Source organism: Anopheles aquasalis, chromosome 3 (assembly GCF_943734665.1).
Source record: "Anopheles aquasalis chromosome 3, idAnoAquaMG_Q_19, whole genome shotgun sequence".
Lineage (NCBI taxonomy): Eukaryota > Metazoa > Arthropoda > Insecta > Diptera > Culicidae > Anopheles > Anopheles aquasalis.
In genome coordinates this window covers 1,567,501-1,580,000 of record NC_064878.1, presented here as the reverse complement: position 1 = coordinate 1,580,000, position 12,500 = coordinate 1,567,501, and the positions used below count along the sequence as shown (strand labels likewise).

Below are 12,500 nucleotides of genomic sequence, written 5' to 3'. Positions count from 1 at the left end.
ACACGATATGATAAACAGCTTATGCTGGAACCGTTTTCACGCTTTCTGCTTGCACGTGCCACCTCGAGGCTCAATTGTTCGCGATCGTCGATGGCAATAAATTTATGATAAATAAAGAATTATTTTATGCGCGCCACACCGTGAGCTGATCCATCTCAGGATAATGTGCTCATGAAGCTGAAGGTTCGTGTTGGTGGAAGGTACTTCTGTTCGTACTCTAGCACTAAAGTCCTTGAACTTCCATCTCGCTTCTCCTTTCTTGTTTGGTAAACGTGGGGATTCATTCGTTCCGCAAAACTATTTCGTTGTTCACAGTATTATGCACTCGAGCGAGCATCGTACATAAGCGGAGGCTTATTCATTCCCTGGTTGCTTCCTTGTCACTCCAGTAGATAGGGTTCGATTTAGGTTTAAATCAGCATCCGTATCCTGCCAAGTCTGTCTGCTTGGTTGTCGGTAGTTCACAAAACTGTTAAAGGAAAGAAAAAGGTTAGCATCGACATGAGACGACGACCTGTTGAGTTATGTACAGGATTGGGATGTTACCGTTTATGTAATGGCCAGACGTTTCACAGCTTCCTCCATTAAGCCGTCATAAAACTGAGAGAGAGAGCAACTTATACGTCTTCTAACTGTGTGAAAACTGAATAATTACGACCGACGCTCGAGGGATGTCCGGTATCGGACTATATGTAATACACCTCACTCCATATCATGTGCTATCATGTGTTTAATCGCTCTCGAAACCCAGCACACCGGGAAACCTGCTACCGGGCCATTCACTCCTGTTACTGACCAAACAGCTTTGCTTAGATATTTTCCAAACTAAAAAGTATTAATTTTAAAACTTTTCCTAACTAACTTACCACAACGTTTTTGTTTGTATGGTTTCGGCACCCTCCCAGGGGGGCTGGGGCGTGTTTGTTTAGAGAAAAACCGAGGGTGGCCTTCCGCTTTCCTATTCTTCATTTGCCTTCATCCCGCAGCTACAGGTGTCACCACGCCGGTGGCTGTCAATCAATCGATGGTTTGCTTTTTGCATTCCATGGAATGCAATTTGACGGAATTGATTCAGTTACCGCCGTGCTGTCCTCGCTAATTAATTAAGTTTCGTGAATGTCGCGCCCTGCGGGAAAGTTTTGGGTAAATTTTGGCTTTTTTGGAAGTCCCCTGGTTGCTAGCAGGACCGCATACCGAGATCAGAGGTAGCTATGATCCACACTTTGGGGGTTGCTAGCCAACTAGCTATCTAAGCAGGCCTGTGTGCAGTTCCAGGGATGTCGGGAAATAATGGAAACATCGGGGCCCAACCAGGCGCTCAGTCACCGAAGGTAGCTCGTATGTATCGCGGCACACAACATCCGGGCGGTAGTCGTGCTCACATCATCTTCCCTCGATGGGACAGTTGTTTAATGATCAAGGCTGTGAAATACAGTTTAGAAGTACATATCCGTACCAGGACATGCCGGGACATGCTTTCAGGTTACTCATGACTGAGCGAGAAGGCACACAGCTTTGTGTCTCACTCTGCCCTTTCCCGAATGAGATGTAACAGCTCCAATGACAGCTGCCGTCGGTGAGCCGTCGACGATAGTTTCCGGTGTTTCCCGGTGGTCCAAGGGAAAAAGGTTTAAAATCCTCGTGAAATAGTGGCGTCTACCAGGGGCTAATGCTTTGTAGGATGTTGCTCTACACTAAGACCAGACTGTTTATCTAAACACTATCGAGCAACATTGAAAACAAGCCTCCTTCTCAATCATCCTTACCCCTCGCGCCGTGGCACAAGATCCCTGGCTCGCTGATGGTATGGCGGCGGGTACATGGTTGTGTATTAGGTAGCATAATGCGTGCATGAGTATGCGCATAGGGTTAGAGAATGGTAATTAAACATTGACATCCTCCGTTCAGGTCCGGGGAGAACCCGGGGCCTTGGTCGGCATACTTCCTTCGGATTTATATCCGCAAGAAAGGGCCACTCGCTGGGGAAGCTGCGTGAGACAAGATGGTTAGGATTGAATTCCGGAAGGCTCGTACATAGAACCGTGGTGCGTTACCACGTTACCATCGGACCGTCCGAGATCGACGTGTGTATCCGAAAATGCTGCGGTATTTTGAGGCCTCTCCACTGACTCCGAGGCTTCGCGTGGTCGTTAGTTAAGAAGATTTACATAGATGAACGGTGTTTAGTTTTATTACCAGACCGTAAATAGCGGACGGCTAGAGCAGGCTCTCTCTATCCTTTCTGTTGCTCTCTGTCCCTTGGCTGGAAGTAACAATTGTTTCCCGTACAGACAGAGTCGAAGGGACCGGTGGGGGTGTAAAATTTCACCACATCCGCTCCATCCGCTCCTTACTGAGGCTACTTTAGAGTCTGGTATGAGTGTGGCTTGTGTTAAGCTCCAACTCGTGTAACAGAGTCAGTGCAGCATGGAAAGGGTCTGTGCTCGAGGACTTGCTGCCTTCCTGGAAGTGGAAATTGGTCGTTGGGCTTCAAAGCCCAAAACCGCAGTCTATGTAGCGCCAGTTGCGGGGTTCACAGTGAGCTATATTGCCAATCCTTATGCATAATGTGCGTCAAAAATTTATAGTTTTTATGTGCCTCAAATTGGCTTCTAGTCTTATAAATCGCACTGATGAATTTCCTTAAAATTTTAGACGTTTTTTGTACTTTTTTGGATCACTTTACTACGTCGAATTACTGTTTTATATACATCGTAGCAGGCTAAGCTTGTATGTGCGAATGTAGAACGTAAATGTTCTATTCGCAGGTAAACCGTAGCTGGCTTTGAGCGAGAAAGCGAGTGCAGGCGCTGACTGCATGCATATCATAGCCTCCTGGTAGAAACACGGCTTTGCCGAAATTTGTCAAATCGTCAAAAGCTGGTCAGACTCTACAGGACGTCTTCTATGGATTCCGTTTCTATTAAAAAAACATATTTCACTGTCCACACACATAAACAGCTTGGGCTCCAGGGATGGGCAAATATATGCAAAGCGCTTCGCTTCCTCACCATCTGCATAAGCGATAGCCATACAGGCGAGACAGGTTGGGTATCGTTTTGAAGAAATACCCGAATGGCCCTCCTGGACGCGGTCAGGAAATGGAAAGAGTTTAAGTGACGGAGAGATCGTGCGGCTATCGAGAAAAGCTCGCCACTCAACAGGTTTCCTTCCGTAACGGTCAGAACGGTTAGTGCAACCGTTTGCTCCGCTTGGCCTGTCGCAAAACCGGAAGCGCTCCTTGGCTTGTCACGATCACGGGCTGAGTTATGTACACAAATAGTTTTCGGTGTTGAAAAAACATATTTCTTCCTTCCTTTCGTCTTTCCTTCCGTTCGTGGCACGTACGTTGGGGCGCACCCCATCGGACAAGCAACACCTCTCCTGGACGAGAACTTTTCCCTTAAGTCCGGGGAGGGGGCCACGAACGAAACGGTCATTTGTTCCGTATTCTTCAGGGAAGGCGACTATCGAACACACTACTCCTCGTTCTTCTGCTTGCGGAAGGGTGCGAGAACATGGCTTTTCCTGTTTCTGTTGATGAATTGTCGCTGAAGGATAGGACGGGAATCTTAAGGACATGGTCATGTTTTTCAAATATTCATTTTTGTACCGGAAAGTGATTGTTTGCCAAAACACTTGCATGCACAGACGGACAAGTCTCTTGAGCTCACTCTGATGAGCTACAATGGATAACAAATTGTCCTCATCATCGCGAACACCATCATCATTATCATCACCACTACTATCTCTGGTGATGTTTAAAAACCAATTAATGAGACGATTTATCGCTGCGCATAAAAGTGTTTATTTATAGCGTGTTACGTGAATGGAATGGTTGAAAAGGAGCGAGAAAAACGAGCGATCGGACAACAACTCCCAGCACCACCACCACCGTCCCGGTGTTTCCCGGTACTCCTTTTCCATCTTTTCATCATTCATACCGCAGTTCCTGGTGGTGGTGGTGGAGCGAGCGCCACATATTGTTGCGCTCAAATGGAGGCGTACTGGGCCTATGCTTATGTCGTAGCCATCCCGTTCCCTTTTACGCCTTGGTGGGCAGACGCGTGCCTCGCGGCAACAAAATATGAGCTCATGTTCTACAAGCGATGCGATTATGATGATGATGATAATGTGGCACGTTAATCGTGCATCCGCGCATGTGGCATGTTTGGTGGGTGTATGAATGTGTTTACCCTGTCCCATCCCACGCAATCCGGCCCACCGAAACGTCAGGGAGTCAATAGCTGAGTAGCTGAACACAAGAATCTGTGTGGCAGCCAGTGGTAAAGGGCTTGGTATTAATCGAAATAAAAACCAGACGCGGCCGGGCGTGTGTATGCTGAATCAGCTTCAACAGCATCACCGGCACATGCCACCGTGTCCCGAAGGAGCAAGCCTCGTCGAGAAGTCGGAAGGTCATTCGGGGGTTGCCCTCCGTCCGCTGCTCCAAAGTAAGCACCATTTTCTATTACTTCCCGGTGGCCTTTCGAGATGGAAACGATGGAAGCGAAATAAAGGGACAAAAACACGGAACACGGGCAATAATATGTGCGAACCTGTGGCGCCACAAGAAGCCCGGTCCGTTGGGTTGGTGAACTTCAACGTGGAGTGGTTTTGCGGTAGTGAGTTACTTTAAAATTCTTTTCAATTGTCGACGCGACGTGGTTTAAGTTTTGCCCGCGAGCTTCACGAAACGAACAAATCAAACCACACCACATCGGGTACCGTGGTGCCAGCAAGAAATTTGATAAAGCCAATTGTGTGTGACGCTGGGTTGTGGGGTGAGGTAGAGGGGTAGGGAAGTACCCACTACAATGCATGCAAGCTCATTGGAATATACGCGACGCTAGAGCGTCAAACGGGCACAATGCCGTCTTATGCTGGAGGCGTTAAAGTGCGTCGTTGGTTAAATATTGCCCTCTCTTGCAACACCAGCAGCACTTGGAGTAGAGAGTTAACAAGCGGTTTCTTTCATTGAAAAAGTCTTTTTAAAACATTTTCAAATTTCTTCTCCTCTCTTTTCAGGTGAGTCTTATAAGCAGCGGACAATATTGGGCAACAGCAGCAGCAGCTGTGGCGCGGTGGTAATTCATTGAAAATCATGTTCTTTGTGTTGAACTCTGTGTAAGTGATCAGCAATTTTCCACATTAATCGGAAGTGATCAGAGCCAGGGGGAGGAAAAAATCCTCCACCGAAACATCTCGACAATGGATAAAATGGCGATACTTTGAACGTGAGTCAGCAGTCTCAAGAGAGAAAAAAAAAGAAAGCCATTTTGAAGGAGATTTTAAATCCTGCGCCTCTTTCTTTTTCCGTTTTCTAATGACGACCTACCACTGATTGATTACTTTCTGCTGCATTCATTTGGCGCAAACGCCGCACGGCAAAACAGTGCCCTTTTCGGCGCACTTGGAGAGAGATAAAAGAAATGTGGGCCGCAAAGGACATCATTTTAAACGAGCCTTTGCCACTGCTGTAGGTCCACCATCGCGGGCAGCATAAAATGGGCAAAGAGAGCGAGACAGAGAGAGAGAGAGAGAGAGAAAGAAAGAGAGAAAGAGAGAGAAAGAGAGAGAGAGAGAGTGAGCGCGATATGACAATGATGAACAGGAAGAGGGTCCGCAGGTCAGGAGAGAAAGTTGGGCAGCGCACGAAAACTAATTGACAAATTGGTTTACATGGCCCACTTCCTGCAGGGATAGGACAGGGAGTGGCCAGAGAGCGGACAGGGAGCGGGACGGTTGAGTTTGGCGTTTTCCATGGTTCCCAGATATTCATCTTCACCGACTCTCGACGGACGCGGAAGGGAAGTGTGTTGATGCAAAGTTAGGCTAAGGGCATGTGATACCGAGTAGGCGCAGATATGGCGGTCAGCCAGCCTCTCACCAGCTAGGCCTAGAGGGGGTAGGGGGGTGGTTGGCCGTGATTGGGGGGTGCAAGGGGCGGAAGCATAAGCGGAACATTTAATTAGATCATAAATCATCGCTCATGAATATGTATGGTTCGATGGAATCCGCTTCAGTGATGAAGGCGGAATGGAAAGCGCTGCCAACGCCAACCCCCCGGGGAAAGCGCCAAACGAAACAGGAGGAGAAGCGAAGGAGCAAAGCAAAAAAAGCTTCCTAAAAACGCGAGCCGCGGTTCCCAGTATCTAGCTTTTTTGTTTTGCTGCTGGAGTTGCTGCTGCTGGAGCTGGAGGTGGTAGTAGCGAAAGATCAAAGGATCGAATGCACTCCGGACATTCCCTCTCTTTCGGTTTCAACACGCGTTTCCAATCGCAGTTTGCCTCCAGGGACCAAACACTGACATCGGAATCGCCGTTCGCCGTTTCGTAGTTTTGCATACATCTTCCTTGCGTTGTCTATCCGCTTTGCTAAAAAACAAACACCGGAGAAGCAGCGGATTTGTAATTCATCATTCTACATTTCCACACACATTCATACTCGAAGGACATGCAGTTTGGAAAGTTTTCCTCTGGCGTGCGCGGGCTCTCTCCCTCTCTCTCTTGCTGTCTGCACTGTCTGCGGTGTCTCTGTGGTGCTTTCTGCACGATTTGACGAACCGGATTTATTCAAATTTATTTTCTTCTCTCGGATTACTGGGCTGACTGGGCAACTGTGATGCCCTTGGTGCTAGTGCAACCTCGAGAGTGTCTGTGGCTGACGTAGCGCGCGGTGTCGAGTCGCGACTTCCATTCAATTTCACTCCGAAATTTTTTTCGCGATCCGCTTTCCACTCGAGTGCCACTCGTTAGTGGGTCCCTCTCACCCACCAGTAGAGGTAGCATACATGTTATTCATAAGAATACATTCCTCCTCTTGTTCTTCCCTCCAGAGGTGAGTGATGTAGCCCGTGTGAGCTGTCATCACCGTTCGAAAGGGACACCAAACAGCACAATTCTTTGCTATTTCTTTTTATGGAAAATGAGGATTACATTCATTTGTTTGTGTTCTGAGCCACCAAACAGGTAAACTGGGGGCCCTGGCCCTAACGGGGCCCCCCTTTTCATACTTTTTTGTTAGATTAAGTTTTGATAAGTTTATCCAAGTAGCGATGATCACACTATGATCAAACCGGGTTCGTCGCTTAACTCTTAGGAGGCAAGTCTTTTAAATTTTACCAAAAACGGTGCCCATCGTAGCCGTGTGATGTGTTATCAGAAATGTAAAAATCGATATTCTTTTGATAGATTATAAGTTTCTCCATGTAACCCCGTTGAGTTTTCCTTGATTTTTCAATTTTTCGATTTTTGGTAGAAGTTTGAAGTTGAAAAAGTGGTGTTTTTTTTTTAATTTTGCCCAAAAACAACAAGGTTTACATTATTGTTTAAAAAAACGTTTCAACATTTATTATTAAAACTCAACTCAGTAGTTTTTATGCCACGATGGGCACCGGCCTTGAAAACGTTGGTCCAAATGGGAAAGATGCGGCTCATGGCTGTACATGAGAGAGTCACTCATAGTCCGATGTGTGCATGTGTTGGATGATTATTTATTATTTTCATTACAAATCATCATATGCCCCAGGGGGACGCTGGAAGCTGAAAGCTCGCAATGTGGCCCCAATCATCAGCGGCGGAAAGGACTCGCGTGTTAGTAAATTCCGTGGTGAAAGTCTCGCCTCGTGAGTGGTGAGTTTCCGCTGCTGGCGAAAGCTTTCTTTTCGCTGAGCATTTTCTTTGTCCATTTTTTCTGGGGTCCGGGTCTGGGAGTGAGTGTTTGCAAGCCACCCCAAGCCTCCCGCTCCTCTTTCGTGAGGCTCATGAGCTTTTCCTTCGCAAAAACAGCTGACCACGCGACGGTTTGGGCTCGTCCGTCAACCAAAGCTTACTTTGAAAGAGAGCGAAAGAGATGGCAAACCCGGAATTTCCCGGAAGAGTCACTCAGGGGATGGCAGCGGAGGCGTTCGAGAAAATGAGTGTCTCGTTGACCGCGTTATCAGACCCGAACCGAAACCGAACCGACGGTTGTTCGTCGGATCGTTGCGCGAGCAAATGCTGCTGCGGGAAGACATTCCCTTCGCACGTACACTAACGCAGCGCATGCTTCGGTCCGGGTTCGTGTGCGCTGCGTTCGACGATGCGTTGGCATGCTCGGCGCTGAGCTGGGTAGGCTGTGACCAGTTAGACCGTCATCGAGCGTTGAAGTGAATGGAGTGGATCCCCTGAGTGAGCTCTCGGTGTGGTTCGTGCCAGTGCAGGATAGCACGAGCGAGCGAAGCGACCCATCGCCAGCACGAGCATCGTAATCCTGGCCAGCCCTGGCCCTGCTGGCCGGTGCATATCCGGGAACCGGGAACCAACCGAAGGAGCGAGAAGGTGGTGGTGGTGATACTGTCGTTCGGGTGCCATCGTTCGGGGCACGACGGGTTCGTGGAATGGAATGACACACAAGCAGGCGCCGCAGTTGACACGGAAGGAAGCGCGGATGAGCGGATTGCATTCCCTGGCCATCGGTAGCGGCGGCCACAGAGCCTTTTAGTGGCAGAGCGTCAAAGTGTGAGTGAGTGTGATGGTATGCGCGCGCGCGCACGTTTGTATGCGAGTGGCCGGCCGACTGGTGTGTTGGTGAGTCAAGTGTGACCGGGTGATCCCTTGTGCCCTGTGGCATCACCCCACTAGTAGCAGCACTAGTACCACCAGCACCAGCAGCGCCAGCAGCAGTCCTCTGGAGTTGAGTCCTTCTGGAGTTGCAAACTGTAAATTTAGTCATTGGCCAGGTCTTGTGACGAGTGGTTGTGTTCTTGCGCTCGCTCCTCCGCTACTAAGAGTGTACTTTCAAACACACCAACGACACTCTGGCCTCACTGGACGGACGCTAGGCTGGCTAGGAAGGAGCATGTGCATCGCGCAACTGGCCGGGCCAACGACGGTGGCAGTGTGACAGTATTCGAAGAAAGTGTTTGACTCCAAAACTCATCGCAAGACAGGGAATGAAGTGAAGTTAGAAAATTAGCCGTCTCAATCCTCAGTGTGATCTAAATTTCGTCTCCCTCGATCTGCTTAAAGTGTTGCTCGTTTTCCGGGTAGCTCCGGTCGCGGAAAAACGGTCGGTCATTGAGCGAAACCAAACAGGCCAGCTTACAAACACTTATCACCGGTGCGAGGTGCGCGACAGCTCGCGCAATTGAACGTGCCAGCAAAAGATAGAAAAAAAAGGAAAGGAAAAACATACGGTCCCTCTCCAAACAAATGATCCGACCATCGGACCTCGGGCAGGACACTCGGTGCGCGAAGGTGCACAACGTGGCCCCGGAAAACACTAATCCCATGGCCGCTGACGGCGAGCGTGTCATTTCGCGCCCGGGAAGCGTCGTTTATCGCCTCCCAGGGCGGCACGCGACCACCACCACCGCGATGCTGTCGGTCGGTCGGTCGGTCGGTTGGTTGGGTCCCGGTTTTGGGTTGGAAAATTTATGACCCACCTGCGCCTCCATCGGTAGCCCTAGACCGTTCCCGAGAAGGAGCGCGACACGAACCGGCACCGGGTTGATTTGCTGCGGTTTGGCGATTGGAAGCAACCATCCCTGAAGCTTTTCCATGTCCTGCGGAGAAGATGTAGGGCCCTGGTGTCCCTGTGTTTGCTTTTCGCAAGTGTCAAATGCACTCGCCAAACCAGGCTAGGCCCGGCGACCGTCATCACCACACATTGCACAGCATCAGCAACATCATCATCATCATCGTCGTCATCGCCAGCGATGGAGGCAAGCCCCCGGTCCGAGAACGTCCCTGGCAACAACTAGCAAGTGAGTGTAACTCTGTTGTATATTTTCCATTTTCCCATCCACCCCTCCCACATGATACGCGCACGTGTACACGTGTGTGTCTAAGTGGGAGTTTCCGCTTTAAAGATCTTGATGTCGCGATGTTTTCGTCGGATCTGGGATCTGTTTCGTCTCTTTGTTTGCTCCACAAACTGCAAGGCACCACCATTCGCTCGCTAGTTCGCTCGCGTAGTTCCATGGCGCGGTCATTTGCAGGCTCAACGTTCGGTTTTTGCCGCGCCTCGGTGGCTCGTATTTCTATTTTATTTTATTCCTTTCCTCACTCCCGGTTTACTGACGATGCCACACGTTGTCCCGTGATGCCGGTTGGTGGCAGGATTTTATTTTCCAATTGAACGCTGTTCACTGTCCACCCACTTGGCACGCGAGGTCTTGGATGACTGGGCCCCTGGGCTTCTCTTGCGCCCTCATTCGCAATTTAGGGGGAGTTGTTGGTCGTTCGTTTCCGTTGGCAAGTGACAATTATCAACACGTCAATTGCAATTTGTGGGTCGCGAGCGGAGCGGAGCGGGAGTTTTATTGGTTCACCAGAGATGAATGCACTTTTATGCGCTTGCGAGTATTGGAAGCGTTCGCCGAAAATTGAATTGCATTCTTCTCTAAAATGCATTTGTGCCTTTCAGCGGCACACGGCGTAAACGTTCCGTTATTTTCCAAATGCGTTCATTTAGTGCAACGTTCATCCACACAATGCTATCACTGCTGATAATCACACCCAATGTGCCTTTTCGCTTGTCTTTTATTTTATTCCAACCATAAATCTACTTCAGTCACCTCGGGTGCACACGTATGGGAGGTTTAAAAAAGGTTGGCTTTATCCTGGCGTCGCTCAATAGGGGGGGAAGGCTCATTTTGATACCACATGATGAACGCACGGCGATGGGCAGGCACGTGGAAGTGTGTTAATCAATTATTGATGGAATTAATTTTTGTATTTATAAAATCGGAAATTGATTTCATGAAGTGACACAGAGCGAAATGCAGCATAAGCGACACAGTGGCAGTCCTTTTTAGTGTGCTGGTAGCGTTCGCTCAGTTTGTCGTTAGTCCGTCACGTTGTGTGTGCGAGTCTGTATGTGTTTGGTGGACATTTGAACTGCAGCGCCACACTTTTCGACCCAATTACAGTGGACAATCCAACTGCGTCATGCGAAAAAAAAAAGAAATGCAAACCTCATGATGGTTGCTGGCGGAAAATGCTTAAATTATTATAATACCCGCTTGATGCGCACAACACCACGGAAGCACGTCAGGTGGCGGGCCGGTGTCCGGCACGGGATTGTGTGTTTACAGGTTCCCTGTTGCCTGGATTGCCATTCCCCGAAAAGGCCTTCTCTCCGGGAAAAAATAAAACACTCCATCAGGGATCAGAGGGTGTAGGACAAAAGTGAAAAATAACCCCTGCCACGAAACACTTCACCAGAATAATAAAATGCTCGCGACCCCAAATGGTGATTGTTTTCTGGGTGGGAAAATCATGACCGTGTTTTATTAATTTGTTATTTTGACATTTACGTACGGGACCGCGAGTGAGTGAGTGAGTGAAGGGTTCGAGTTTGAGCTCGAGAGTGAAAAGATTAAAAAATACATTATTATAACTTCTGCCACCCTCCGAACCGAGAGCTTCCCATTGATCCCCTTATGCTGGACACTGGAAATGGATTTTCGATTCGGAATGAAAATCCATGAAATCCCTCTCTGAAATAGGCCTCGATAGGACGACAGCGAGGCTCATCGGTCACGCGGGGGTTGTGCTGCAAATCAAATGGTTAAACCAATACCATCCAAGAGCCAGAGTATCGTAAACGGTGGCCGGCTCCGTTTAGTGGCCAAAAGTTAGCTCCATTATGGGCAACTTTCATCCTTTGCTTACGCATTCACGTTTCTCGGACGCCAAGCTCGGAAAATGATTAACGGCCACGGGAGAGCACGACCACGTGGTTCGGGCCGGAAAATCCAAGTGTTTCCACGAGCCTACCGAGCGCAAGCAGGTGAAAAATTAGGACGTAATGTGTGTGCCACCTTGGCCACCGGAGCCACCGACAAGTTTGCTAAAGGCGACCGCGTCACCGTGGTACGACCGCAGCGAGAACGGAGAGGAAGGGAGGGCCGCACGTAACGAGCTCCACCAATGTTCCAGTACCGGGAGTGGTGGCCAACACATTTACATTTGTAGCATATAAATTTTGCGGCTTTCGGAATATTTTTCCATTTTATTTCCTCATTCCCTCTCGCCATGGGGGTCCCCTTGGCCGGCCGATACTTTTGGCGTTCGGTGTGGGTGCTCTCCCTCTCTCTCTCTCGGTAAACCTTTACTTCCGGGTAGCCGAGACCGGGGGCACGCAATGTGAAACGTGCGTAGGTCGGTCGTTTTGGAGGGGGCCGCATCATCAATCTTAGTCCTCCTCGGGCGCTACTTTGGCTCCGAGAGGCTGTGGCAGCGACCACGCCGGCGCGTAATAGCCCTCACTCCCTCGCCGATCTGCGCGTACGGATTTGCGGACGAACTTTCGGAATCAGCTTACTGTTTCTGATCACTTTGAAGAATGTATATTTGGCTGAAAAATGTGTTTAAAACCCGGTTCTCCCCTCGGTTCGGGCAGCTAGGAATACGGGGAAACCACAGCACAACATTCGCCACAAGGGCGTTTGCTACAAACTTTGCGTTTGATTTGAGAACGGTTTTTGGACGATAAATTCACTACGCCACCAA

The 12,500-nt window shown here is 49.2% G+C and overlaps 1 protein-coding gene across 2 annotated transcripts in view; it reads left to right on the top strand.

Annotated features, from left to right (window-relative positions):
* Positions 1-12,500, top strand: part of LOC126575635 (matrix metalloproteinase-2) — a 175,101-nt gene that overhangs the window by 46,698 nt on the left and 115,903 nt on the right. Inside the window, exon 1 of one of the 2 annotated variants that reach the window (XM_050236430.1) lies at positions 8,149-9,748. The exons of the other annotated variant lie outside the window; for it this stretch is intronic. The gene's annotated coding sequence lies outside the window, so the exon portion shown is untranslated. Of the gene's footprint in view, positions 1-8,148; positions 9,749-12,500 lie in introns of those variants that run through there. 2 annotated transcript variants of the gene reach the window in all.